Raw genomic sequence first — 26,336 nt, forward strand, 5'->3', positions numbered from 1 at the left:
AAAGAGTTGGATATTTACTGACTCCAGGAAAAACTAGAGTGGGGAGATGGCCTGTGAATTTGGTACAGGAGCAAAAAGGAAACACTATTTCACATTGGGTCTTGCCATTAGGGAAGCTGAGGAAGATAGAATTGACTCTGCAAGATGGTGACTCCAAAAGAGGGGGCTTGACAGGGAATAATATAAAGAGAAGAGCTAAATAAGTCAGGAAACTCTTGTGGTGTCCAACAGAGAGCAACCATGGGGGTAATGGCTAGACTTGGTCCCCTTTAACCTAAGGAGGGGAGGGGAATTGAGAATAACAGGTGAACTTCCTGGCAGCAGCAAGCAAAAAAGATTCAGGGAGAGTTTAGTGCATCTTCATGGCAGGGGGCACCAGGGCTCAATGTAGGGAAAAGTGGCCCCTGTGAAACAGCAGGTGGGCTACATAGGAGTTTTCTGAGGGGCTGACTATAAGAGGCACGAACAAAGGTGAGGACACGCCTACTGGCTTCAACAGTATCTGAATTCACTGTGAGACTAAGGGCTTACATCTAGTCCCCTGGAATGTAGGAGTTCATTATTATCTGAATCAATCATTCTGATCTTTAATCAACTCTACAATTATTTTATGTGTATCTTGTTTGCTCAATTACACCCTAAACTATTGGTGAACCAAAGCTATGCTAGACTCTTCCTCTAGCCACAGCCTCAGGACCTGTGCCTATGGGATGTGCTCATTCTGCCCAAACCTGTCCCTATTCCTATTGAGGAGTCTCCTACTTCAATACCTCTTGTCAGAAACATGTTCCTTCACACACCCAGTCACTATCAAGTAGATTTTCTCCTAAATATGTCTAGAACCCATCTTCTTTTCTCCAAGTCACCATCACTTCTTGTTTAGATTGCTATGGAAACTTCCTGACCTGTCTTCATATTTCCACTCCTGCCCTCCATATGCTTAAGTCAGAGTGATCTCTGAAAACAAACTGAAACATCTAACTCTCCTGCCTCAGACTCTTCAGTGGCTCACAGTTGCTTTTGGAATAAAGTCCTAAATTCAAAGACCTTGTATAAACCAGGCCCTGCCTACCTTGCATATCTCCAGCAACACTCCTCCTAGTTCCCCATGCCTCAGGCACACTGGCTGGCTTTCAATTAATTAAATGTCTTCTTGCCTCAGAGCCTTTACAGGCTCTCTCTGCTTACAGCACTCTTCCTTCCACTTTCCACCTAGCTCATTGAAATATTTCTTCCTCAGGGAGGCCGTCTATGATTTCTGAGTATAGGTTAAGACTGTTAAATCTTCTCTTAGCACCAAGCATATTTCAGAGTTCTTATTACAATTGTGAAATTATGGATTTAATTGCCTGGCTGACTGCTAGACCATAAGCTCATGAGGGCAGAGATCTTGTCCGTTTTGTCTACTGCTGTATTCCTACTGCAGGGCACACAGTTGTTGCTCAATAATTTTTTTTTTATTTTAGCATATTATGGGGGTACAAGTGTTAAGGTTACATATATTGCCCATGACTCAATAAATTTCGATTGAATGAACTTATATGTTTAGTGAACTTGTCTATAATAACTAGTGGGTGGGACGTTGTGTCCTGAAAGGCAAGGCAGTACCAAGAAATAGGATGTCTGGTTCCTATGCTGTAGCCTCTATCCATAGGTTTCTTTCTCCTTGCTTCTCAGATCCAAGACAAAAAATTACTCCATAGAGATTGTCACCAGATTTTTGGAGGGGCAATCCGTCATTTCCCCATATGGCCACCAGGTGGCCGTAATCACCTATGAAGTCACGAAGAGGAGGCTGGAGGAGGTTAAGCCCTTCCAAATTCCAAAGTTAAGATTGAAGGTGGCCCTTTGAGATTTATAGGAGGGAGGGTAGGATCAGAAAAAAAGGAAAAGCCACATGGCCACCATTCTATTAACATTAGGTTTATTCCTGCTTTCATTTTTCCACGAGCACACACAAGGAAAGGAGTACAGTTTTCAAAGTAACTCATGGGATAGGACAAAAGGGGGTCCTGAGTACACGTGTGGGTGTGTATGGGGCAAGGTACACAGCTGAGGAAGGAATAAAGACATTACAAATTTTTGAGATAATAGAATGCATTCTTTTATTACTACATCTTGATGATTTAAAAAAAATTTTTTTTGTATAAAGCTTTCCACTAGGCACTGCCTTGTTCTCTAAATATACAAGAGTGGGTATTTGCAGGAGGAATATGTAAATAATGTGTCAACCTAATACCTAGAAAGTAAACAGAACATGACTCTTGGGTCCAAGTACCCTTATAGTGCTCTCCTTTGTGTTGGAAAGTGGTGGGGAGGAGGATGGAGTGTTGAAAGGAAGGCTGCCTGTCCTCAGTAAACCACAGCAGCCTTGAAGGACTCAACTGGCAAATATTTCCCACAAGCCAAGGTCCTTACATACACACATCACTGGGGCAAGGTTCTTTGAAGGAAGGTTGCTTGCTCATTGGGATAAAACATGTACACATGAAAGGTAAATAAAAATATACATGATAAAAGACTAAATTATGGTATAGAAAAAGTTTCTAAACTCATGGTAACTCACAGGTGGACAATTAACCTGGGCATCGTGAAACTGTTTCTAAATACTGTGTGTGTGTGTAAATGTATACCATTTTAAAGAAAGGTGCTATAATTTCCACCAGATTCTCAAAACAGCCCATCCTCTGCCCCTGAAATAGTATACACAGACACAGATAATAATTTAAAGAACCTCAAAAGTAAATATCAAAAGAGACAATACAGTGTGGTCCCAGGATTCCTGGCACCTTTCTCAATGGTCTGCCTCAATCTGTGTTACACCTGCGGTGTTCCTGTGGCAAAAATTCCTAAAGCTTTAACCCCGGGGGGGCAAAGTTTATGACTAGTCTGAAGTGTTTTACTACTGTACCAAGTTTTTTTTTTTTTTTTAAATTTCAGAGTATTATGGTGATACAAACACTTTGCTTACATACATTGCCTTTGCACTGCCCAACAAGCGTGTCCATCCCCCAGACAGCACACACAGCATCTGTTAAGTGTGGATTTACCCATTCCCTCCTTCCTCCCCTGCCCGACACCCTATGAATGTTAATTCCCATATGTGCACATTAGTGTTGATCAATTAGTACCAATTTAATGGTGAGTACATGTGGTGTTTGTTTTTCCATTTGTGTATACTTCACTTAGAAGAATGGGCTCCAGCTCCAGCTCCATCCAGTATAATACAATAAATAGTTTGTCTTTTTTTTTTGAGACAGAGTCTCACTCTGTTGCCTGGGCTAGAGTGCTGTGGCGTCAGCCTAGCTCACAGCAACCTCAAACTCCTGGGCTCAAGCGATCCTCCTGTCTCAACCTCCCGAGTAGCTGGGACTACAGGCATGCGCCACCATGTCCGGCTAATTTTTTCTATATATTTTTAGTTGGCCAATATATTAATTTCTTCTATTTTTAGTAGAGACGGGGTCTCACTGTTGCTCAGGCTGGTTTTGACCTCCTGACCTTGTGCGATCCTCCCTCCTCAGCCTCCCAGAGTGCTAGGATTACAGGCGTGAACCACCACGCCCAGCCTATCACTTTTTTTATGGCTGAGTAGTACTCCGTGGTATATATATACCACATTTTGTTAATCCACTCATGTATTCATAGGCACTTGGGTTTGTTTCCACATCTTTGTGATTGTGAATTGTGCTGCTGTAAACATTTGAGTGCAGATTTCTCTTTTTTTTTTTGAGAAAGAGTCTCACTTTGTTGCCCAGGTTAGAGTGAGTGGCATCAGCCTAGCTCACAGCAACCTCAATCTCCTGGGCTCAAATGATCCTACTGCTTCAGCCTCCTGAGTAGCTGGGACTACAGGCATGTGCCACTATGCTCGGCTAATTTTTTGTATATATATTTTTAGTTGGTCAATTAATTTCTATTTTTAATAGAGACAGGGTCTCGCTCAGGCTGGTTTGGAACTCCTGACCTCAAGCAATCTGCCTGCCTCAGCCTCCCAGAGTGCTAGGATTACAGGTGTGAGCCACCACACCTGGCCTCTGATGTCTTTTTTTTCCTTTGGGTAGTGGGATGGCTGGATCAAATGGTAGGTCTGCTGTTAGTTCTCTGAGGTAGCTCCATACTACTTTCCATAGAGGTTGTACTAGTTTGCAGTTCCTGAACCAAGTTTTGATCTGGCTGTGCACTGGAAATGAGTGAGGGGATCCATCATTTGGACTTGGCACTCTTAACATCCAATCTGACATCAGAATAAGGTTAATGCATCTTAGCCCCCCAGTTGAGTTTAGGGAGACCACACAGATGTGTTGATATTGGGAGAATAGCCACTTTATGATGGATCAGTAGAAGCACATGGTTTAGTTGTAAGAAAGCACAAAGAATTTGAAGCCTGAATGATCTTTATCTTCGAGGTCCAAAAGTTAGGGATTCAAAATACAAACAGATATACAGCCCAAGTACTAGGTATGTTAGGCGCACAGGAAGTACTAAAAACAAAAAAGCTGGTGAATGAGTAAGTCAAGTGAGACCATTAAAGTGAAGACGGGGATAAAGAAGGTTGATAGGAGGAACAATATGGTAGAGAAAAATTCTAGAATTAAGTCTTTCCCTTACTGGAAGCAACTCAGCTACTGCTCTTTGAGAGCTTAGTGGGTACTTGGGCACCCAGCTTCAATCATCTGATGAAATCATCTTTGTATTCCCAATAGCCATATAATGCCTGGCATACAATGGCAATAAATAAATGTTTGCTTCAGGAATGAATGTGTAACCCTCACTATTTGAAATCTGTGTAAACTCAAGAGCCAAGTAGATTTAGATAATGTGGTGTCCCCTGCTAGCTGATCACTGTCACTGTCACTATTTGAAGAGATCTGGATAGTGAAATTTGTGCTGACAAATTCTTTCAATCCTATCCCATAGAGTAATAAGGAAGATGAAATATATACACATGTAAAATTACCCTTAATGATCAGCCTGGGGGGGCAGATATTATCCCATCATAGTGTATCAGTTGATAATGTATTTGGCTGCATGTAACAGAAACCTGGTTGTTGAAGCTTAACTACAAGGGGTCAATTTTATTCACATAGTAAGAGGTTGGGAGTTAGTGTAATGGTGACTTCACTAGACCATCAATGTCTCAGGGGTTTCTTGCTTCCTCATTTTTGTCTTCATGATTATCAACTTTTTGGCTGCTCTACTTCTAGCCTGTATTACAGGCAGGAAGGAGGAAAAAGGGGATGGAAGAAAGGGCTGTATATTTATCAAGACAGCAAAAATTTTCCCACACATCATTAGCCCACCTTTGACTACATTTCATTGATAGGAACTACATCACATAATGACCCTTAGCTATAAAGGAGTTTGAGACAGTGATTATTCTATATTGACATCCAAAACAAAAGCAAGGTCTACTACCTTGCAAGTAGAGAATGGATACTGGGTAGAAGCTAACAACAAACAGTGTGAAGAGTACTATTCATCCATTCATTAACAACAACAAAAAAACTTACTAAACTCTTTGTGAAATTCATTTAAAAAGTTATTAAGCACTTTGTGCAAGGTAACTGTTCTAGGTACCGGGGATACAGAAGTGAATGAGACAGAAGTTCTTACCTTACTAGGGCTTACACTCTTGTGAGATAAATAATAAACAAGGAGACAAGATCACTTCAGATAGTACTAAATATTACACTATACATACATACATATATATGCATATATAAATATCTACAGGTTGAGTAGCCCTCATCCAAAATGCCTGGGACCAGAGTGTTTCTGATTTCCAATTTTTTTGGATTTTGGAATATATGTATATACATAATGAGATATCTTGGGGATGGGACCCAAGTACAAATATGAAATTTATTTATGTTTCATATATACCTTATACACATAGGGTGAAGGTAATTTTATACAATATTTTAAATAATTTTGTGCATGAAACAAAGTTTGTGGTGTATGTGTATGTGGCTGGGTGTTTTGGAGACAGGGTCTCTTTCTTTCACCCAGGCTAGGGTGCAGTGGCTGGAACATAGCTCTTTGCAGTCTTGAAATCCTGGGCTCAAGTTGCCCTCCCATCTCAGCCTCACTAGTAGCTAGGACTACAGGTGTATTCCACCATGCCCGACTAATTTTTATTTATTTGTTTGTTTGTTTAAGGGATAGGGTCTCGCTATTTTGTCCAGGCTGGTCTGGAACTCCTAGTCTCAGTGATCCTCCTGCCTTGGCCTCCCAAAATGCTAGGTTTAGAGGCATGAGCCACTGCACCCAGCTTAAGTACCTATGTGTAGAATTTTCTACTTGTGGTGTCATGTCAGAACTCAAAAAGTTTTGGATTTCAGATTTTCAGATTAGGGATGCTCAACCTGTATATATACACATACATATACATATTCATATAGTGAAAGTACTATAAAGACAAAAACCAGAATCACATGAAAAAACAATGGTCAAACGATCCAGAGGCTTGTCTGAGGAGATGATCATGATTGATCTGTATTACTTGCAGATCTGCATTTACCTGCATTAATCCTCCCAACAAACTTAAGATGTAGGTACTATTTTCATTTACACTGAAAAAATGATATTGAAGCACAGACAGGTTAAGTACCTTGTCAAAAGACATCCAACTAATAAATAGCAGAGCAGGGCTTTGAACCAAGGTAATCATAGCCCACCAACTTAACCACGGAGTTGTACCACTTCCCTGCATGTCGAACACAGGAGGCTATTCTAGTTACTGCTTATTTTGCTAATGAATCTGCAATATGGGTAGGGTTCAGTGGGGATAGCTCATTTCTACTCCAAAAGGTGTGAACTGGGGTAGACTGCTGGGATCTGGGGGATCCACTTTTAAAGATGGCTCACTTACATGGCTGGCAATTTGATGCTGGCTATCAGTTCTTCTCCATATGAGCCTCTACACAGGACAGTTTAGGCTTTCTCACAGCATGGTGGCTGGGTTCCAAGAGTGAGCTTCCTAAGAGAACCAAGAGGAAGCTGAGTCATATGAACTAGTCTCAAATCCAAGGGGAGGAGGCCGGGCGCTGTGGCTCACGCCTGTAATCCTAGCTCTTGGGAGGCCGAGGCGGGCGGATTGCTCAAGGTCAGGAGTTCAAAACCAGCCTGAGCAAGAGCGAGACCCCGTCTCTACTATAAATAGAAAGAAATTAATTGGCCAACTGATATATATAAAAAATTAGCCGGGCATGGTAGCGCATGCCTGTAGTCCCAGCTACTCGGGAGGCTGAGGCAGAAGGATCACTCAAGCCCAGGAGTTTGAGGTTGCTGTGAGCTAGGCTGACGCCACGGCACTCACTCTAGCCTGGACAACAAAGCGAGACTCTGTCTCAAAAAAAAAAAAAAAAAAAAAAAAAAAAATCCAAGGGGAGGGAACTAGACCTCACCTCTCAGTGGGAAAAGTATCATTGTTACACTGTAAGAATAGTTGGAATGTGAGTTATTATTGTGGCCATTTTTGGAAAATGCAATCTACCACCAATGCATTTGGGGTAAAGGAGGGATACCCAACCCAGTCTAGGGTGGGAAGGAGTGGTGGTTTTTGAAGGATTGTGTGTAGGGGAGATAGGGTGTTAATACGTGAGCTGAGCCTCTCTTGAAAACCTAAGTTGGAATCTTGGCCCCATCATCTATTTATTCAATTCATTAAAATGATACCGAGCATCTGTCAGGCACAGTACTGGATTCTGTGGATATAAAAATTAGTAAGACACAATGTTTGCCCTCAAGGAACTTATAGCTTAGTGGGAGATTCAGAGAAGTATGTGAGCCTCTTGTCATCCTGTTTTCACATTTATACAGCAGCCAAGGGGAGTTGTTGTTTTTGTTTGTTTGTTTGTTTGTTTGTTTTTTGAGGCAGAGTCTTACTCTGTCACCCTGGCTAGAGTACAGTGGTGTCATCATAGCTCACAGCAACCTCAAACTCCTGGGCTCGGGCAATCTGGGCTCAGGTAATCCTGCCCAAACCACTTGAGTAGCTGGGACTATAGGCACTTGCCACCACGTCCAGCTAATTTTTTCTGTTTTTAATAGAGACAGGGTCTTGCTCTAGCTCAGGCTGGTCTCAAACTCCTGAGCTCGAGGGATCCTCCCGCCTCAGCCTCCCAGAGTGCTAGGATTATAGGTGTGAGCCACTGCACCCAGCCCCAAAGGAAGTTTTTAAAATTCCCCTATTCAAAGTCTTTGAAGGTATCCTACTTCTCTTAAGGTGAAGTAAAAAACCCTCACCATGGTCCACAAGGTAAGATTTGGCTCTTCCAGGCTCTTCTTTGTCTCCCACATTGGCCTTCCAGTTTCTGAAACTCCCTCAAGCTCCTTTCTGTCAGAGCCTTCTCACATGCTGTTTCTCTGCATGTAACACCCCACCCTCCCCTCTTCATTTGGCCAAATCCTGCTCCTTAAAGTTGCTAAAATGTCACTTTGTAAGAGATGTCTTCCTGATAGCTCCAATTATGTCAAGTCTCATGTCACACCCTCTCAGGGTGCTCTGAAACATCAAAATTATAGTATTTAGTGTAACTTACTGTTTAATGTCCATCTTCTTCCATTCTTAGATTGTAACCCCCATAAGTACAGGGACCACATCTCTTATTTGCCACTAAATATCCAGCATCTAGCCCAGTGCCCAGCCCAGAGCAGTTACTCAGTAAATATTCATAGAATGAACAACTATATTGTGATAAATGCTATGAAATAGCTAAGTATGAAATGCCTCAGGAACACACATTAGGACCACCTAACCCAGTCCAGAGGAATCAGGCTTTCTGGGGAAGTATAAGCTCAAGCTAAGATCTGAAGACAAAGAGGAGTTAGCCAATTAAAGAGGAGGAAAAGGATAAGGGGATAGGTGGAGAAGAGAATGCTTCCTTCAGAGAATAAATAGCATGTGCAAATGTTAGAGATCACAGTGTGGAAAGCTCAGGAGCAGAAGGAACTGCTGCATGGTAGAGCTAAGAAGAGATGGGAGGCAGGGAGAGGGCAGGCGATGAGAGATGTTGAGGCCAGACCAAATCACAAGAGGCTTTGTAAACCAGGTTAAGTTTTTTTTTAAATTGAGATATAATTCACATACCATAAAATTCACCCTTTTATTTTTTTTTATTTTTTTGAGACAGAGTCTCACTTTGTTGACCAGGCTAGAGTGAGTGCCATGGCGGCAGCCTAGCTCACAGCAACCTCAAACTCCTGGGCTCAAGCGATCCTGCTGCCTCAGCCTCCCAAGTAGCTGGGACTACAGGCATGTGCCACCATGCCCGGCTAATTTTTTTTTTCTATATGTATTAGTTGGCCAATTAATTTCTTTCTATTTATAGTAGAAACGGGGTCTCGCTCTTGCTCAGGCTGGTTTCGAACTCCTGACCTCAAGCAATCCGCCCGCCTCAGTCTCCCAGAGTGCTAGGATTACAGGCGTGAGCCACCGCGCCCGGCAAATTCACCCTTTTAAAGTGTACAATTCAAGGTTAAGGGTTCTATAGGGAGAATTACATGATCAGATTTTCATTTTAAAAAGGTGAGTACACATCAAGAAAGGATGGAATGGAGTGGGGGAAAGTGGAGACAGAGAGACTGATGTATTGCAGCAGTCCAGGACATACATGGACTGGAACTAGGTTGGTGACAGTGGAGATCAGAGAAGGTGGACTGAAATTAAAGGAAAATTGCATGACTTGATAATTTGTTAGGAAAAGGTCTGAGGTAGAGGAAGGAGTCAGGATGACACCCAAGTGTCTGGCTGGAGTGACAGAATGGTGAGTCCACTGACAAAAACGAGACTGCTGGAAGAATAATTTGGGGAGGAAGATGATGAATTTTTAGTAGCTGTATGAAGTAACTTTGGGGCATGCAAAGATACATGTCCAGACCTTATTGGATATATAGGACTAGATCCTGTAAGAGAGCTCTGGGCTAAAGTTACAGGTGTGGGACTTATTGGCAGATAGTAACTGCAATCAAAGTCAAGGATGATATCACCTTGAGAGTGAAGTGTGATCCAAGCAGAGGGCCTGGGAAGAACAATATATAAGGGAGTGGTAAACAGTGTGAGATGTTGCACAGAGATCAAATAAGATGATGACTTGAGGGTCACTTGAGGCTAGGAGTTTGGGACCAGCCTGGGCAACAGAGCGAGACTCCATCTCTACAAAAAAAATTTTTAAAAATTGGCCAGGTGTGGTGGCTCACACCTGTAATCCTGGCACTCTGGGAGGCCGAGGTGGAAGGATCGCTCAAGGTCAGGAGTTCAAGACCAGCCTGAGCAAGAGCGAGACTCCATCTCTACTAAAAATAGAAAGAAATGGGCGGGCATGGTGGCTCACGCCTGTAATCCTAGCACTCTGGGAGGCTGAGGTGGGCGGATTGCTTGAGGTCAGGAGTTCAAAACCAGCCTGAGCATGAGCGAGACCCCGTCTCTACTATAAATAGAAAGAAATTAATTGGCCAACTAATATATATAGAAAAAATTAGCCAGGCATGGTGGCACATGCCTGTAGTCCCAGCTACTCGGGAGGCTGAGGCAGAAGGATTGCTTGAGCCCAGGAGTTTGAGGTTGCTGTGAGCTAGGCTGACGGAACGGCACTCACTCTAGCCTGGGCAACAAAGCAAGACTCTGTCTCAAAAAAAAAAAGAAAGAAAGAAAGAAAGAAACGAGCTGGACAACTAAAAATATATATAGAAAAAATTAGCCGGACATGGTGGCACATGCCTGTAGTCTCAGCTACTTGGGAGGCTGAGGCAGAAGGATTACTTGAGCCCAGGAGTTTGAGGTTGCTGTGAGCTAGGCTGACGCCACAGCATGCCAGCCCAGGCAACAAAGCAAGACTCTGTCTCAAAAACAAAACAAAACAAAAAAACTTACCTAAAAAAAAAGAAAAAAAAATTTTTTTTAAATAGCCAGGCACAATAGTACATACCTGCAGTCCCAACTACTTGAGAGGCTGAGGCAGGAGGATCACTTTAGCCCAGGAGTTCCAGGCTGCAGTGAGCTATGATTATACCACTACACTCCAGCCTGAGCAACAGAGTGAGACCCTGTCTCTAAAAAGAAAAAAAAAAAGAAGGAAAAAAAAAAGATGATGGCTTGAGTGTCCATGGATTTAACAAACAGCAGGTCAATGGTGAATTTGTTAGAGAAGCCAGGCTATAGTTGGATGAGGTATGCATGGGATATTCTTAGAAGAAATCTAACTGTAGAAGGAGTGTGTTCTGGCTTTGCAACCATGCACAGAATACTTACTTTCCTTTAGATTCTGTTTTTTCAACCATAAAATAGGGATTACAGAAAGTAAGATGACAGTAAGGATGATAGGCATAACCCAGGACATGGTCATCCTAAATAGATGACACTTTATAATGTTGTTGAGAAGAGTAAATCAGATAAGGTATGGGAAAATGCCCAGCACTGTAAAAGTACCTTGGAAAAGGCACTCAAAAATTTTAGTTTTCTTTCCCATTTCTTGTAATAGCTACTTTTTTATTTAATAATGAACTTATATCAGGACTTTCAGATTTGGCATTATTCAGCATCCAGGTAACTTCTGTCATGATAGAAAATTAGTAGACCTATACCTGTGACTAACATTCAGTTTCCAACCTAACAATAATAGTGTTTATGCCTCCATTAGGAGAAATATCTGAGTCAAGTAAAATGTGGTTTGTTTCATATCATGTTAGAGTTGAGCTTATTCATACAAAGTGATGGAAAGCGAGGAAATGGTACCAATTATTAGGAGCAAGAGGAAACAAAGTCAGTCCTTTGCTCCTTCAGTTTAATGTGCTATTCATAAGTCAAGTTTTGAATCCTCTAATCTTGCAGTAATCTTAAATGAATCTCTCCGAAGTGAGAAATGGCTAATAGTAAACTTGATTGTTTAGAATAACACCTACCAATTATCAAGTGTTTTATTATAACCAGTACTTTATGTAATTTAGCTCACTTAACCCTCACTATAACTCTTTGAGGTAGGTATTAATATCCCCATTTTACAGATAAAGGAGCTGAGACTGGAGGGATAAGTAGCTTGCTCTGGGTCAAAGTCAGTATGTGGCAGAGGTTGGATTCCAGGTGCTACCTCTCTGACACCAAAGCTCAAACTCTTTCTCTAATGGAGGAAGTGGATAACTTTGTTATTGGCTCTAGACTATGTTTTAGGAGTTATACAGTTTGAGAATATAGGATCTTATAAAATGCTTTGGTTTTAATTTATTAATTATATCTTGTTTAGTCTGAAACCAAAATGATTCTCCAATACAGAGAGCTAGATGGTGAAAGGGCTCAAGAGTAACTGGAGGGGCCGGAGGAAGCCAGCTTGAGTTAGCATTTACCACGACAAATCTATAACTTGAAAGATAGTTTATCCTAAGGTTTCAGGGTAATTCAGCTGGCACAACTGGGGTTTGACAACAGATGAAAAGCAAGGAATTTCTATGTAGCTGGCCAGCCAACAAAAAACTATTAAGAAATTGTTAAAAAGCAGTGTCAAAAGGGAAAAAAATGTTTTTTGCCATTTTGTATAGGGGTGTTCAGCTTACATCATAGTGGTCAATCAAAGCAAATCTAAAAAAACTTGCAGAAGGCAAAGACAACAATTTTGAGCTAAACCTTTCTCCTTCTTATTAAGGTATCCCTTTATCCAGTGAGGGCAAGGGAGAAGATTTAGCTAAAAGGCAGCAATAGAAGGATGAGCAGACTAGATTAAATCCTTTCAGGTCTTCATTAGGTACTGGAGATACAGAGAACTATTGAAATTGAGTTATTTGTAAAATATCATACCATCATAACAAGCTAAGCACATCTAGAAACAAACTCATTATGCCCTCTAAAAGCCAGCTTCTGTCCCAATTCCTATGATTTTAACAATGGCACCCCAATATTTGAGTCATCACATCATCCAACTTTCTCTTTTTCTCTTTAGGTTCACCCCAGTCCATGAATTTGGGTATAAATGCTTGTTCCACCTCTCAATGGCTCAATAGACCTTAGGCAAGCTACTTAACCTCCCTTTACCTTCGTTTTTTCCTTATCTGTAAAATGAACATTATTATAGTTTCTACTTTATAAGTTATTGGAAGCAATAAGTGAGTTAATATATATTCAGTAATTAAGATAGTATCTGAACACAGACTAAAATTCAATAAAACTTAGCAATCATCATCTTACTGTCCATTTTTTGCACATATAATTATTTATTTTTGTATTGATTTTCTCTCTTGGTCTTTTAGTTGTTGATTTCTATGACTTTTTTTTTGTAAAGAGACAAGGTCTCATTGTTACTCAGGCTAGAGTGCAGTGGCATAACCATAGCTCACTGCAGCCTTGAACTCCTGAGCTCAAGTGATTTTCCTGCCTCACCCTCCTGAGTAGCTGGGACTATAGGAGTGCGACACCACTCCTGGCTAATTTTTCTTATTTTTTTAGAGACAAGGTCTCACTATGTTGCCCAGACTAGTCTCAAACTCTTGGCCTCAACTGATTCTCCCACCTTGGTTTCCCAAAGTATTAGAATTACAGGCGTGAGCCACTGGACCCAGCCTCTATGATACCTTTATTTCATTAAGAATACAAACACTAGGTTGCTATCTTCCTTTCTACTCCCCTTAATCCTGTTATTATACGATGTAAAAGTCATCCTGGAGCCAGCACCTGGCCCCAGCAGCTTTCTGATCATAGCAGAGATATGAAGTAGATCTCTGGTGGGTCACTTCTGCAATGTTTTCACTCTGGAAGCCTGGAATTCAGTGCTTCTCTGCTCCCTCCAACAAATTTTTAAGACCTAGTTTCATGATAAAATCTCTTTCTGCTTAAAAGACCTAGAGTAGTTTCTGTTATCTCCAAGCTCTGTTACAGCAAACAGTATTTATTGAGTGAATGGTTTGTCATAAATGGTACAAATATTTTCTTGGTTAGTCTTTTAACTTTATGATGTTTTCTTACATAGTAAAATTTAGTTTTATTGAGTTAAATCTATCAGTATTTTCCTTTATGGTTGATGTTCATTGTATGCTATGGCCTTTTTCACCCCCAAGACTAGTAAAATATTCACATTCACTTACATGGTGTTCTAGTTGTTTTAAATTATTTTTTTGTCAGAATTAAGAATTTTTATTTTTAATGTTACTGTTTAATTTACCTTAAGCCATTTTAGTAAATGATAAGGATGCACCTTTTATATTTTCCCAGTTTTTCATTTATCAATACTCTTTCGGCTGGGCATGGTGGCTCACACCTGTAATCCTAGCTCTCTGGGAGGCCGAGGAGGGTGGATTGCTCAAGGTCAGGAGTTCAAAACCAGCCTGAGCAAGAGCGAGACCCCGTCTCTACTATAAATAGAAAGAAATTAATTGGCCAACTAATATATATAGAAAAAATTAGCCGGGCATGGTGGCGCATGCCTGTAGTCCCAGCTACTCGGGAGGCTGAGGCAGAACCATTGCTTGAGCCCAGGAGTTTGAGGTTGCTGTGAGCTAAGCTGACGCCACGGCACTCACTCTAGCCTGGGCAACAAAGCGAGACTCTGTCTCAAAAATAAAGAAGCTTACTGACCTTTTGACTTTTGAAAAAGAAAAAAAAAAAAATAAGAAGCTTGGCTGTGAATGGAGCTAGAGAAGTAGGGTGGTAGCTAATGGGGTCCAAAGTATTTGTTTTGAAGACAAGGAGATCTGAGCACATTTAAACATGGTTGTGAAAGAGCAAGTAGAATGGGAGATAAAGGATTGAGTTAGAGGATCACTGGTAACCATTAGTCCTAGAGAAGGTGGCAGGGGTGACAGCAAGAGCCCAAGTGTGGGGATTAACTTCAGACAGAAGGGAGGGAAGGAGGAAAGGACAAACAAGGATATAGTTAAATATGAAATATAGCGTCAGTATTTCAAGGGAGTTCTCATCTGATGATCTATCTCCTGGAAGTAGATTTAGATATTTTCTTCTCTTTTCTTTTTTTGAGACAGAGTTTCGCTTTGTTGCCCAGGCTAGAGTGAGTGCCGTGGCGTCAGCCTAGCTCACAGCAACCTCAAACTCCTGGGCTCAAGCAATCCTACTTCCTCAGGCTCCTGAGTAGCTGGGACTACAGGCATGTGCCACCATGCCTGGCTGATTATTATTTTTTTTTTTTGAGACAGAGTCTCGCTTTCTTGCCTAGGCTAGAATGAGTGCCGTGGTGTCAGCCTAGCTCACAGCAACCTCAAACTCCTGGGCTCAAGCGATCCTCCTGCCTCAGCCTCCCGAGTAGCTGGGACTACAGGCACGAGCCACCATGCCCGGCTGATTTTTATATTATATATATTAGTTGGCCAATTAATTTCTTTCTATTTTTATGGTAGAGACGGGGTCTCGCTCAGGCTGGTTTCGAACTCCTGACCTTGAGCAATCCGCCCGCCTCGGCCTCCCAGAGTGCTAGGATGACAGACGTGAGCCACCTCGCCTGGCCTGATTTTTAGTTGGCCAATTAATTTCTTTTTATTTATAGTAGAGACGGGTTCTCACTCTTGTTCCGGCTGGTTTCGAACTCCTGACCTTGAGCATTCCGCCCACCTTGGCCTCCCAGAGTGCTAGGATTACAGGCGTGAGCCACCACGCCTGGTCCTCTTGTCTTTTTCTTTTTGAGATGGGATTTCACTCTGTTGCCCAGGCTAGAGTGCAGTGGTGCAATCACATCTCATGGTAACTTCAAACCACTGGCCTCAAGTGATCCTCCCCTTGGCCTCCCAGTGCTGGGATTAAGGATTTTCTACTTTAGTGTGAGGAGGAGGTTTTGAGGAATTTGAGGATGGTTTGAAAAAGTCACTGTGGAGAACTGAAAGGAAGTTGACTAGGACAAACTATTTCTAAGCAGCAACACTGGTCTGAATGGTCATGGTGTTTTCTTCAGTAGTCCTTTGCATCCTGAGTGTAAACAGACAGCCAAAGTGATCAAATGGTGGGGATTTGCAGGAAGGAAGGCACCAAGACAGTGGCAGGAGAGTAGTTGAAATGATAGACCATGAAATTTAAGCTGGATAGGAAAAGAGGTGAAGACAGGGGGGAACTGATGAGGAGAAAATTAGGAGTTAAGGGATTAGAGTGTAACATGGGTCCTAGAATAGTGGAGTAAAAGTAATTATAGAGCTAGTTACGATAGAAAGTTGTGTGGTCCAAGTGTGTGAGGGTTGGATTTATTATTAATATTTTAGAAGAGGTAAGTCCAGAGATGGGTGACAGAAGTGGGATGGAGAGAAAGGTCTCTGGAAAAGGCCAAGAGGTCTGGATGATGAATGGATCATTCATGTGGATCCTAAGGTCACTTAAGATGATGGCAGGACTAAACCAGGTGTCAGTCTTCAATGAATGAGGGAAATTTCAGGAGGTAAGCAGATGATAGTGAGGAAGAGAACTTAGGGAGTATGCAATAAGATTGCAGCAGCCCTAAAGAAATAGGGGGTTTTTACACAATATGGGGGAATCTGGAAGCAACCTGGAGATAAAGAATTAGATTCTCTCAGGTATGTGATCTGTTGCCAGGCTGGCTGGCTGGCTGGCTGGCTGGCTGGCTGGCTTTCTTTCTTTCTTTCTTTCTTTCTTTCTTTCTTTCTTTCTTTCTTTCTTTCTTTCTTTCTTTCTTTCTTTCTTTCTTTCTTTCCTTCCTTCCTTCCTTCCTTCCTTCCTTCCTTCCTTCCTTCCTCCCTCCCTCCCTCCTTCCTTCCTTCCTTTTCCTTCCTTCCTTTCTTTTCCTTCCTTCCTTCCTTCCTTCCTTCCTTCCTTCCTTCCTTCCTTCCTTCCTTTCTTTTCCTTCCTTCCTTTCTTTTCCTTCCTTCCTTCCTTTCTTTTCCTTCCTTCCTTTCTTTTCCTTCCTTCCTTCCTTTCTTTTCCTTCCTTCCTTCCATTTCCTTCCTTCCTTCCTTTCATTTCCTTCCTTCCTTTCCCTTCCTTCCTTCCTTTCTTTTCCTTCCTTCCTTCCTTTCTTTCCCTTCCTTCCTTCCTTTCTTTCCCTTCCTTCCTTCCTTTCTTTCCCTTCCTTCCTTCCTTTCTTTCCCTTCCTTCCTTTCTTTCTTTCCCTCCCTTCCTCCCTTCCTCCCTTCCTTCCTTCCTTCCTTCCTTCCTTCCTTCCTTCCTTCCTTCCTTCCCTCCTTCCTTCCTTCCTTTCCCTTCCTTCCTTCCCCTCCCTTCCTTCCTTCCTTCCTTCCTTCCTTCCTTCCTTCCTTCCTTCCTTCCTTCCTTCCTTCCTTCCTTCCTTCCTTCCCCTCCCTCCCTCCCTCCCTCCCTCCCTCCCTCCCTCCCTCCCTTCCTTCCTTCCTTCCTTCCTTTCAGATCTCAGGAGCCAGGCTTATTTTCTATACAATTTTAAACTATCTATTTGGGATATCAAACTTCATGACCAAAAGTTTCATACCCACTGTCTCCTATTCTCCATCTCTTTCCACATATAAATTTTTTTTTTTTTTTTTTTTTTTTTTGAGACAGAGTCTCGCTTTGTTGCCCAGGCTAGAGTGAGTGCCGTGGCGACAGCCTAGCTCACAGCAACCTCAAACTCCTGGGCTCGAGTGATCCTTCTGCCTCAGCCTCCCGGGTAGCTGGGACTACAGGCATGCGCCACCATGCCCAGCTAATTTTTTATATATATATCAGTTGGCCAATTAATTTCTTTCTATTTATAGTAGAGACGGGGTCTCGCTCTTGCTCAGGCTGGTTTTGAACTCCTGACCTTGAGCAATCCGCCCGCCTCGGCCTCCCAAGAGCTAGGATTACAGGCGTGAGCCACAGCGCCCGGCCCACATATAAATTTTTTAAACTTAGTATTATCTTTCATTATAGAACACATGCTCTTAACAGAAAATTCCAGGTAGAGAAGTATAAAAATGAAGAAAACAAAAATCACTCTTAACACTATCACTCAACAAAGACCAACATTAACATTTTAATCACTTCCTTCTAGTATTTTCCTACATGGCTTAGATTATGCTACACATATATATAGTAATTTTATATTGTTTATTCACTTAACATCAGATCATAAGCATTTGCTCATGCCATTAAGAACTTTTGTTGGCCAGGTGCGGTGGCTCATGCCTGTAAATCCCAGCACTTTGGGAAGCTGAGGCAGGAGGATTACTTGAGGCTATGCAACAGCCTGTGCAACAAAGTGAGAACCCATCTCTACAAAAAATGTAAAAAATAGCCAGCATGGTGGTACATACCTGTAGTCCCAGCTACTTGCGAGGCTGAGGCAGGAGGATTACCGGAGCCTAGGAGTTCAAGCTATGATCACACCACTGCACTCTAGCCTGGGCGACAGGGTGAGACCCTGTCTCAAAGAAAAAAGAACTTTTGTCAACGTGGCAAAAAGTTAATAATCAGCAAACCTAGGTAAAGAGTATATGGGTATTCACTGTACTCTTTCAACTTTTTTGTAGATTTCAAATTTTTCAAAATTAAGAAGTTACAGGCCGGGCTTGGTGGCTCACGCCTGTAATCCTAGCACTCTGGGAGGCCGAGGCAGGCGGATTGCTCAAAGTCAGGAGTTCAAAACCAGCCTGAGCGAGACCCCATCTCTACCATAAAAATAGAAAGAAATTAATTGGCCAACTAATATATATATATATATAAATCAGCCGAGCATGGTGGCTCGTGCCTGTAGTCCCAGCTACTCGGGAGGCTGAGGCAGGAGGATTGCTTGAACCCAGGAGTTTGAGGTTGCTGTGAGCTAGGCTGTCGCCACGGCACTCACTCTAGCCTAGGCAAGAAAGAGAGACTCTGTCTCAAAAAAAAAAAAAAAAAAAAGAAGTTACAGGTGAAAAGGGAACTAATCTCAAAGGAAAAGCAAGAAAATAATAAACACAAAATTCAACATACTGGTTAGGGGGAAAGGGAGGATGTAGAGGGATATGAAGGACTACATGAGTTTTTAAAGATATTAATAATATTGTATTTAATAAACCAGATGATACATGTGTTCATTTTAATATTATTCTTTGTGGTTGATGTATGTTACATATATTCTTTTGAATCTATGAAATAGTTTTCAATAATAGATAAAAACTTTTAAATTAAAAACCTTCCTAAGTAACATTTTAATGGTTTCTCACATTCTTTAATTACTATTTAACTTCCTTACCAAAACTAGCTTTAAAGGTGACCAACTGCCAAATACAATACTTTTCTTGGTTTGTGCTTTTTTTTTAAAAAAAAGAATTGAAATATAATTCATACACCATAACATTCACCATTTTATTGATTTTTTATTTTTATTTTTTAATTAAAAACTTTTCTTTCTTTCTTCTATTTTTGTTCGAGAATTGCTTAAGGGGCTGGGCTCGGTGGCTCATGCCTGTAATCCTAGCACTCTGGGAGGCCGAGGAGGGAGGATCACTCAAGGTCAGGAGTTCGGAGTTCGAAAGCAGCCTGAGCAAGAGCGAGACCCCATCTCTACTAAAAATTGAAAGAAATTAATTGACCAACTAAAAATATATAGAAAAAATTAGCCGGGCATGGTGGCGCATGCCTGTAGTCCCAGCTACTCGGGAGGCTGAGGCAGAAGGATTGCTTGAGCCCAGGAGTTTGAGGTTGCTGTGAGCTAGGCTGACACCAAGGCACTCTAGCTAGGGCAACAGAGTGAGACTCTGTCTCAAAAAAAATTAAAAAAAAAAAGAATTGCTTAAGAACATTCACTATTTTAAAGTGTAAAATTCAGGGATTTTTAATATATTCACAAGGCTGTGCAACTATCACCATTATCCACAATTCCAGAACATTTTAATCACCCAAAAAGAAACCCTATACCCATTAACAGTCACTTTCCATTCTTCTCTCACCACAACCCAGGCAACCACTAATCTACTTTCCATTTCTATGAATTTGCATCCACTGATTATACTTTGCTTACATGTTTTTCTCTTCAAAGAACTAGAGGTTAATAAGGAATGACCTCTCTAGAGAAATCATACTGTATCCCATTTGGCTCCATTTGCTAATATGATCAATGAGGCTACTTAAATTTATTTACACAAATAATAAATACTTTGTCATTGTAAAAATTCAAAATTATCAATGAAGCTAACAATCGCCCTTGACTATTCTTTCCCAAAAGTAACCATTGTTACCAGTTTGTTATGTATACTTCCAGAATTTTTAAAGGCATTTATACACATATAAATATATCTATAGAAATAGATAGTATTGTTTTTAGTTTCTTTAAACATAAATAAACTAAATGATATCATAATGTATATATTGTTTTGCAGCTTTCTTTTTTCCATTCAACAATATATTAAAGAATCTTACAATGTATACCTATGAATGTAACTCATTTTTCTTAATTGCATAGTTTATTCCTTACTGTTGGAGATTTAGGGTGTTTCCAATTTTTTGCTATGACAAACAATGTTGTAATGTACATCTTTGTCCATGTTACCTTATGCACAAGTGTGATGACTGTTTCTCTAGAGTACCTGGTAAAAAGTGGAACGTTGTGTCAAAAAACATGGAAGGTTTGAAATGTAATAGATACAATTAAATTGGCCTTTGTCAGTTCTGTGATATAGTTATAGTTAATAATAGCTATATATATGACCATTAATTTCACATATTAGTGCCTTTAAAATCCATTTTGAAGTCATGTTGTCTATAGCAGAAACAACACTAGACTGGATATTCAAAGATATAGGTTCAAGTCCTGGTTCTGTCCCTAACTACTAACTTGATCTGAGACAAACCTTTCAATATCTAGGTCCTAGTTCTGGACCTATAAAACTAGATTAAACCTAGCACTCTGGGAGACCGAGGTGGGTGGATTGCTCAAGGTCAGGAGTTTGAAACCAGCCTGAGCAAGAGCGAGATCCCGTCTCTACGGGAAAGAAATTAATTGACCAACTAAAAAATATATATAAAAATTAGCTAGGCATGGTGGCACACATGCCTGTAGTCCCAGCTACTCGGAAGGCTGAGGCAGGAGGATTGCTTGAGCCCAGGAGTTTGAGGTTGTTGCTGTGAGCTAGGCTGATGCCACAGCACTCTAGCCTGGGCAACAGAGTGAGACTCTGTCTCAAAACAAAAACAAAACTCAAACCTATATACTCATTACTATTTTTACATAAAAAGATATTAAAAATGCGGCCAGGTGCGGTGGCTCACGCCTGTTATCTTAGCACTCTGGGAGGCCGAGGTGGGCGGATTGCTTGAGGTCAGAAGTTCAAAACCAGCCTGAGCAAGAGCGAGACCCCTGTCTCTACTATAAATAGAAAGAAATTAATTGGCCAACTAATATATATAGAAAAAATTAGCCAGGCATGGTGGCGCATGCCTGTAGTCCCAGCTACTCGGGAGGCTGAGGCAGCAGGATTGCTTGAGCCCAGGAGTTTGAGGTTGCTGCGAGCTAGGCTAATGCCACGACACTCACTCTAGCCTGGGCAACAAAGCTAGACTCTGTCTCAAAAAAAAAGATATTAAAAATGTTTAAAATTATAAAAGAAATACATGTTGAAAAATTTTCAGATTGTACAGTAAGCATAAAAAGTCATTTCCTTGTTCTTTCTCTCTAAAATCTATGCATGGACATTCTTCTAAACAGATCTATCTCATTTATAGAAAGGAAATTTTTGACATTATAATGTGTGGGTATGTATATGTATATATATTTTGAACAATCATATGTGATATTACACATACTTTATAACAATATATGAAATATAAGCTTATATACATATATACACATAAGTATAGTATACTATATATTTATTGTACATGAAAAAAATATGTAAGAAATACAGTGTCAGAATAAAGGACAGACTTTCCCAGGAAATGACAAGTGGCAGCCTTACTTACCCACTTGGTAATCACTGATTTACATGACCTTCCATTTCTAAACATAGTGATTAGGTCTAGAATATGCTTAGCATTTACATGCCTTTCATTATTATCATTAACCTACATATGTCAAAAGACAATTAGGAATTTCTTTACCATCTCCTTGGGTAGAAAAAGCATAGATTGTTTTTTCAGTCCTTTGATCTACTTGTTGCGTGAGTACGTCTATGCTCTATCACTCATTCTTACTGGTTCCCTATATAACAGTTAGAACCTGGGATCACAGACTTCAGGGTATTCATAACACCACAGAAACGTGATATTTTGTGTATATACTTTTTATTTCTAGGGAAAGGGTTTATAACTCTCGATCCAAAAAGGTTAGAAACTATTGCTTTAGTTAAGTTTCTTTCTTCTATTTTAAATAAATAATCTTATTATTGGCTTGAGAGTTCCTTAAAATGTTTTTTCTAGTTCTTTTTTCTTTTTGGGGATGTGGTTTGCACATGACAGCTGAATCTTTGAGCTCTTTTGTTCTCACCTTAACAGTCTTCTCATTAAAAACAAAAAATAGTCTCCTCTTCCAATTAGTCATAAGGGATTTTAATTTTTTATTTTATTTTCTGAAGTACAGAAATACAGAAAAAAGCAGTGACGCCCACATTGCAAGTGACAGGGGCCAGGCACAGTGGCTCATCCCTGTAATCCTAGCACTCTGGGAGGCCAAGGCAGGAGGATCACTTGAACTCGGGAGTTTAAACCTGAGCAAGAGCAAGACCCCCATCTCTACTGAAAATAGAAAAAAAAAAAAATTAGCTGAGCATGGTAGTACATGCCTATAGTCTCAGATACTTGAGAGCCTGAGGCAGGAGAATTGCCTGAGCCCAGGAGTTTGAGGTTGCTGTGAGCTAGGGTGACACCACAGCACTCTAGCCTGGGCAACAGAGCAAGACTCTGTCTAGCAACGCACACAGGCACAGATAAAAGGCCTAAGGACAGACAGAATAGACAGGCAAAAGAAATACAAAGAACTCTAGAAACAGAAGGAGAGACATAAGAACTGAGCAGAGAAGGAGGATGGCAGAAAGATAAGACAGGGTAGCAGGGAGAGAAAGGACAATGACTGACAGAGAAACAGGCAGTATCACCAAAAGGGACACAGACAGGCAAACAGAGAGGGGAGGAGAAAGAAGGAAGGTAGACAGATAAAGGAAGAAAAAATAAGATAAGAAGGAAGACAAAGTGATAACAGTGTTTTATACAACATACTGGTTTATAATTTATAAAATGCTATCACACACACTATTGCAGGCAGACAGGGAGAATCCAGCAGACAGATGGGGTGATGGAGGGATACAGGCCAATCAGACAGAAGAGAGAGGAGGTGGCCAATCAGAAAGAGAGACTAGAACAGAGACCAAGACAGACAGATAAGAAGAAAGACAGAACCAAGAAAAGAGAAGTGAGAGAAGGAAAGATGGAAAGGAGAGACACAAAGATACAGAGGCTGAAATAGTTAAATTCAGGAATACAGGCAGTAAAAAAGCAGAAATGAAAGAACAATGCATTGGGTATGGAAGTCTTATTATCCTCTTTATCAGAGAGAGACCTGGTTATAGGCTGTGTCTTTGTCTCCCTCAAAGAATTATAAAATGTCTCTAAGGTGGCATGTGTGAGGAGCCAGAAGGAAGGATGAAAAAGGAGAAAAGTTTTAACCATGAGCAAAGCTTTTTATACTAGGAGGAAGATAAACTTCTTGGACAGGCCTAGGTCAACAACCTCAAAGGATCTAGACTCATGTGCCTTTAAAGAATTCATATAGACTAAGTGGCAAAACCAGAGTGATTCTCTATTCTATGTGCACTCAGCTTACAAACTATCTATACTTATTAATTGTTCCTATATTTATACAGTGTTGTTCAGTAATACCAGTGCTTTCATATCTTTTCTCAATTAATACATATTTCAGTGATGAAGAGACCAACCAAGGTATGCTGTCATCAACACAACTTCCTATGCAAAGTAGAACAGATTTGGAGAGAGCAAGTCCTTCTTAAGCACTCCTCGGGTACTAGTAGTAAAAAGCACGTAACCAGAACTAGACAATGGAAAAGACAAGTGCCATAAAGTAGAATCAAAAAGACTACAGACAATACCTGGCAAGCTGAGCAATGTTAGGAAGGTGTATTGACAAGACTGACAGAAGAAGGCACATCCAGCAGAGATGTGAAAGAAGTTGGCCGGGTACAGCAGCTCATGCCTATAATCCTAGCACTCTGGGAGGCCAAGGTGGGAGGATCACTTGAGGTCAGGAGTTTGAGATCAGCCTCAGCGAGAGAGAGACACCGTTTGTACTAAAAATAGAAAAATGAGCCAAGTGTCATGGTATGTACCTACAGTCCCAGCTATTCAGGAAGCTGAGGCAGGAGGATGACTTGAGCCCAGGAGCTGGAGGTTGCAGTGAGCTAGGATGACACCACAGCACTCTAGCCAAGGTGACAGAGTGAGACTCTGTCTCAAAATAAAAAAAAGAAGTAATGGAGGAGTATAGCAAAAAGAAAAGTAGGCCAGGCGCAGTGGCTCACGCCTGTAATTCTAGCACTTTGGGAGGCTGAGGCAGGTGGATTGCTAGAGGTCAGGAGTTTGAAACCAGCCTGAGCAAGAGCGAGACCCCATCTCTACCATAAATAGAAAGAAATTAATTGGCCAACTAATATATATAGAAAAAATTAGCCGGGCATGGTGGCGCATGCCTGTAGTCCCAGCTACTCGGGAGGCTGAGCAATAGGAACACTTGAGCCCAGGAGGTTGAGATTGCTGTGAACTAGGCTGACTCCATGGCACTCACTCTAGCCTGGACAACAAAGCAAGATTCTTGTCTCAAAAAAAAAAGCAAAGTAGACTTGTATATGTAGACTCTTCTCTGGAACAGTATCCAAGAAATGTGAAACAGTGGATGCCTCTAGGGAGAGGAACTTGAGGACTGGGGGAGAGGGATAGGAGGAAGGCTTACTTTTTACAGTATACTTTTTGGACTTTAAAAATTTTATACCATGTGTATATACTACCTATTCAAAAGTTAACTGGGGGAAAAAAAAAAAAAAAAAACGAAGAAAAGCAAGAAGAGATGTGGACAGCAAGAGCCTGCCAAGCAGACAGCAAGAAGGCAGGAAGAGAATGAGAGACTGGGAGAACAGCAAAAAGACTGAGGCAGACAGACTGAAGAGCCAGAAAGATAGAAGGAAAAAGAGACAAATGAAATGGAGGCAAGCATGACAGAAGGCAGGATGGGTATACAGAAAGAATAAGACTCTGAGGCAAGGAAGTTACTGAGAGGTTTAGGGGAGAGAAACTATCCCCATTGATGGGATGTTGGCAGAGAGGAAGCCAAGAGAGAAAAAGCTAAGAAGTAGAAAAACTAAAAAGAGACAAGCATTAAACAGTGGGATAGCAGCAAGCAAGTAGGGTAGTCTGGGAAGAAGACAGACCAAAGGGAGGCAAGGAAAAATTATGAACTTAACAGGCATAAATAAGAGGAGGAACAAGTAGAGGGGCAAGATAAGAGGCAAACCAAGATGGGGAGCCATGGCAGGGCCTTGGAAGGTAGACAAACCAAGAGATGCAGGCTAAAAAAGTGATAGAGACAGGCAGGCGGGGAGACAGATGGCTAGAGAGAGAGTGGTGGGCAAACAGCCAGAGAAGCAGACAGACAACCAGAGAGAGAAAGAGGCTGCCAGCCAGTCAGGGAGGAGCAGACAGGCAGGCAGGCAGACACCATAATAGGAGCAAGCAGGTAGAGAGGCAGGCGGAAACAAGGATAGAAGAAAAACCAAGGGGTCGGTAGGGAGAAAAAAAGGAGAGAGATGCAGATAGGCAGAAGGGGAGATGGACAAGGAGAGGGAGAATAAGGCAAATTAAGAAATCCACATGCAAAGCACAGTCAAGATAGAATGATGAATGTTTGTACAGGGAGGCACATGGCCACCTTTAGCCACCCACACCTGCAGATCATGGCACATGTGGCAGGCAGAGGCGCTCAGCACAGGGAGAGGGCACAGGGGCAGAGATGCTGCGGCGCACATGATGTGCAGTGTGGCCCACATACACGTGGAGACACTCTTTCCAGACACAGTATGATCCACAGACACACAGGGAAGGGGCCAGAAAGAGGGGGAGTAAGGCACACATGAGGAAGAGCCACACGCAGAGACCGGAAGACAGAAGTAAACAGAGAGAAGACAGAGATGGAAAGTCACTTAGAGGTGACAGAGCCTGAGAGTCAAAGGGATGAGAAAGACAGTCTCGGTGAAAAACAAAGACATAAATACAGAGAAGCTCATATAGAGAAAGAGGGGGAGACTTGGGCAAACTAGTACAAAAAGACTGAGAAAAAAGACAAGAGAGCAAAATCAAATGGAAGAAGAGGAGTTAGACTCAGTACAGGAATTACACGGGTACAGAGGCAAGAGAATTCCAAAGGCCAGGTTTAAAAAAAAAGAAAATCAATGTCCAATAAAGTACATTAGTGTGTGGGGTAGAACATTAA

General features: G+C 41.4%; 1 long non-coding RNA gene across 1 annotated transcript in view; it reads right to left on the bottom strand.

Moving 5' to 3' along the window:
- Nucleotides 1–26,336, bottom strand: part of LOC142861914 (uncharacterized) — a 31,564-nt gene that overhangs the window by 2,700 nt on the left and 2,528 nt on the right. Inside the window, exons 3-4 of the long non-coding RNA XR_012913018.1 lie at nt 18,187–18,293; nt 6,875–6,982 (exon numbers count right to left, since the gene is read on the bottom strand). This is a non-coding gene — a long non-coding RNA (uncharacterized LOC142861914). The remainder of the gene's footprint in view (nt 1–6,874; nt 6,983–18,186; nt 18,294–26,336) is intronic.

The sequence above is a fragment of the Microcebus murinus genome, chromosome 18 (genome assembly GCF_040939455.1).
Source record: "Microcebus murinus isolate Inina chromosome 18, M.murinus_Inina_mat1.0, whole genome shotgun sequence".
NCBI lineage: Eukaryota > Metazoa > Chordata > Mammalia > Primates > Cheirogaleidae > Microcebus > Microcebus murinus.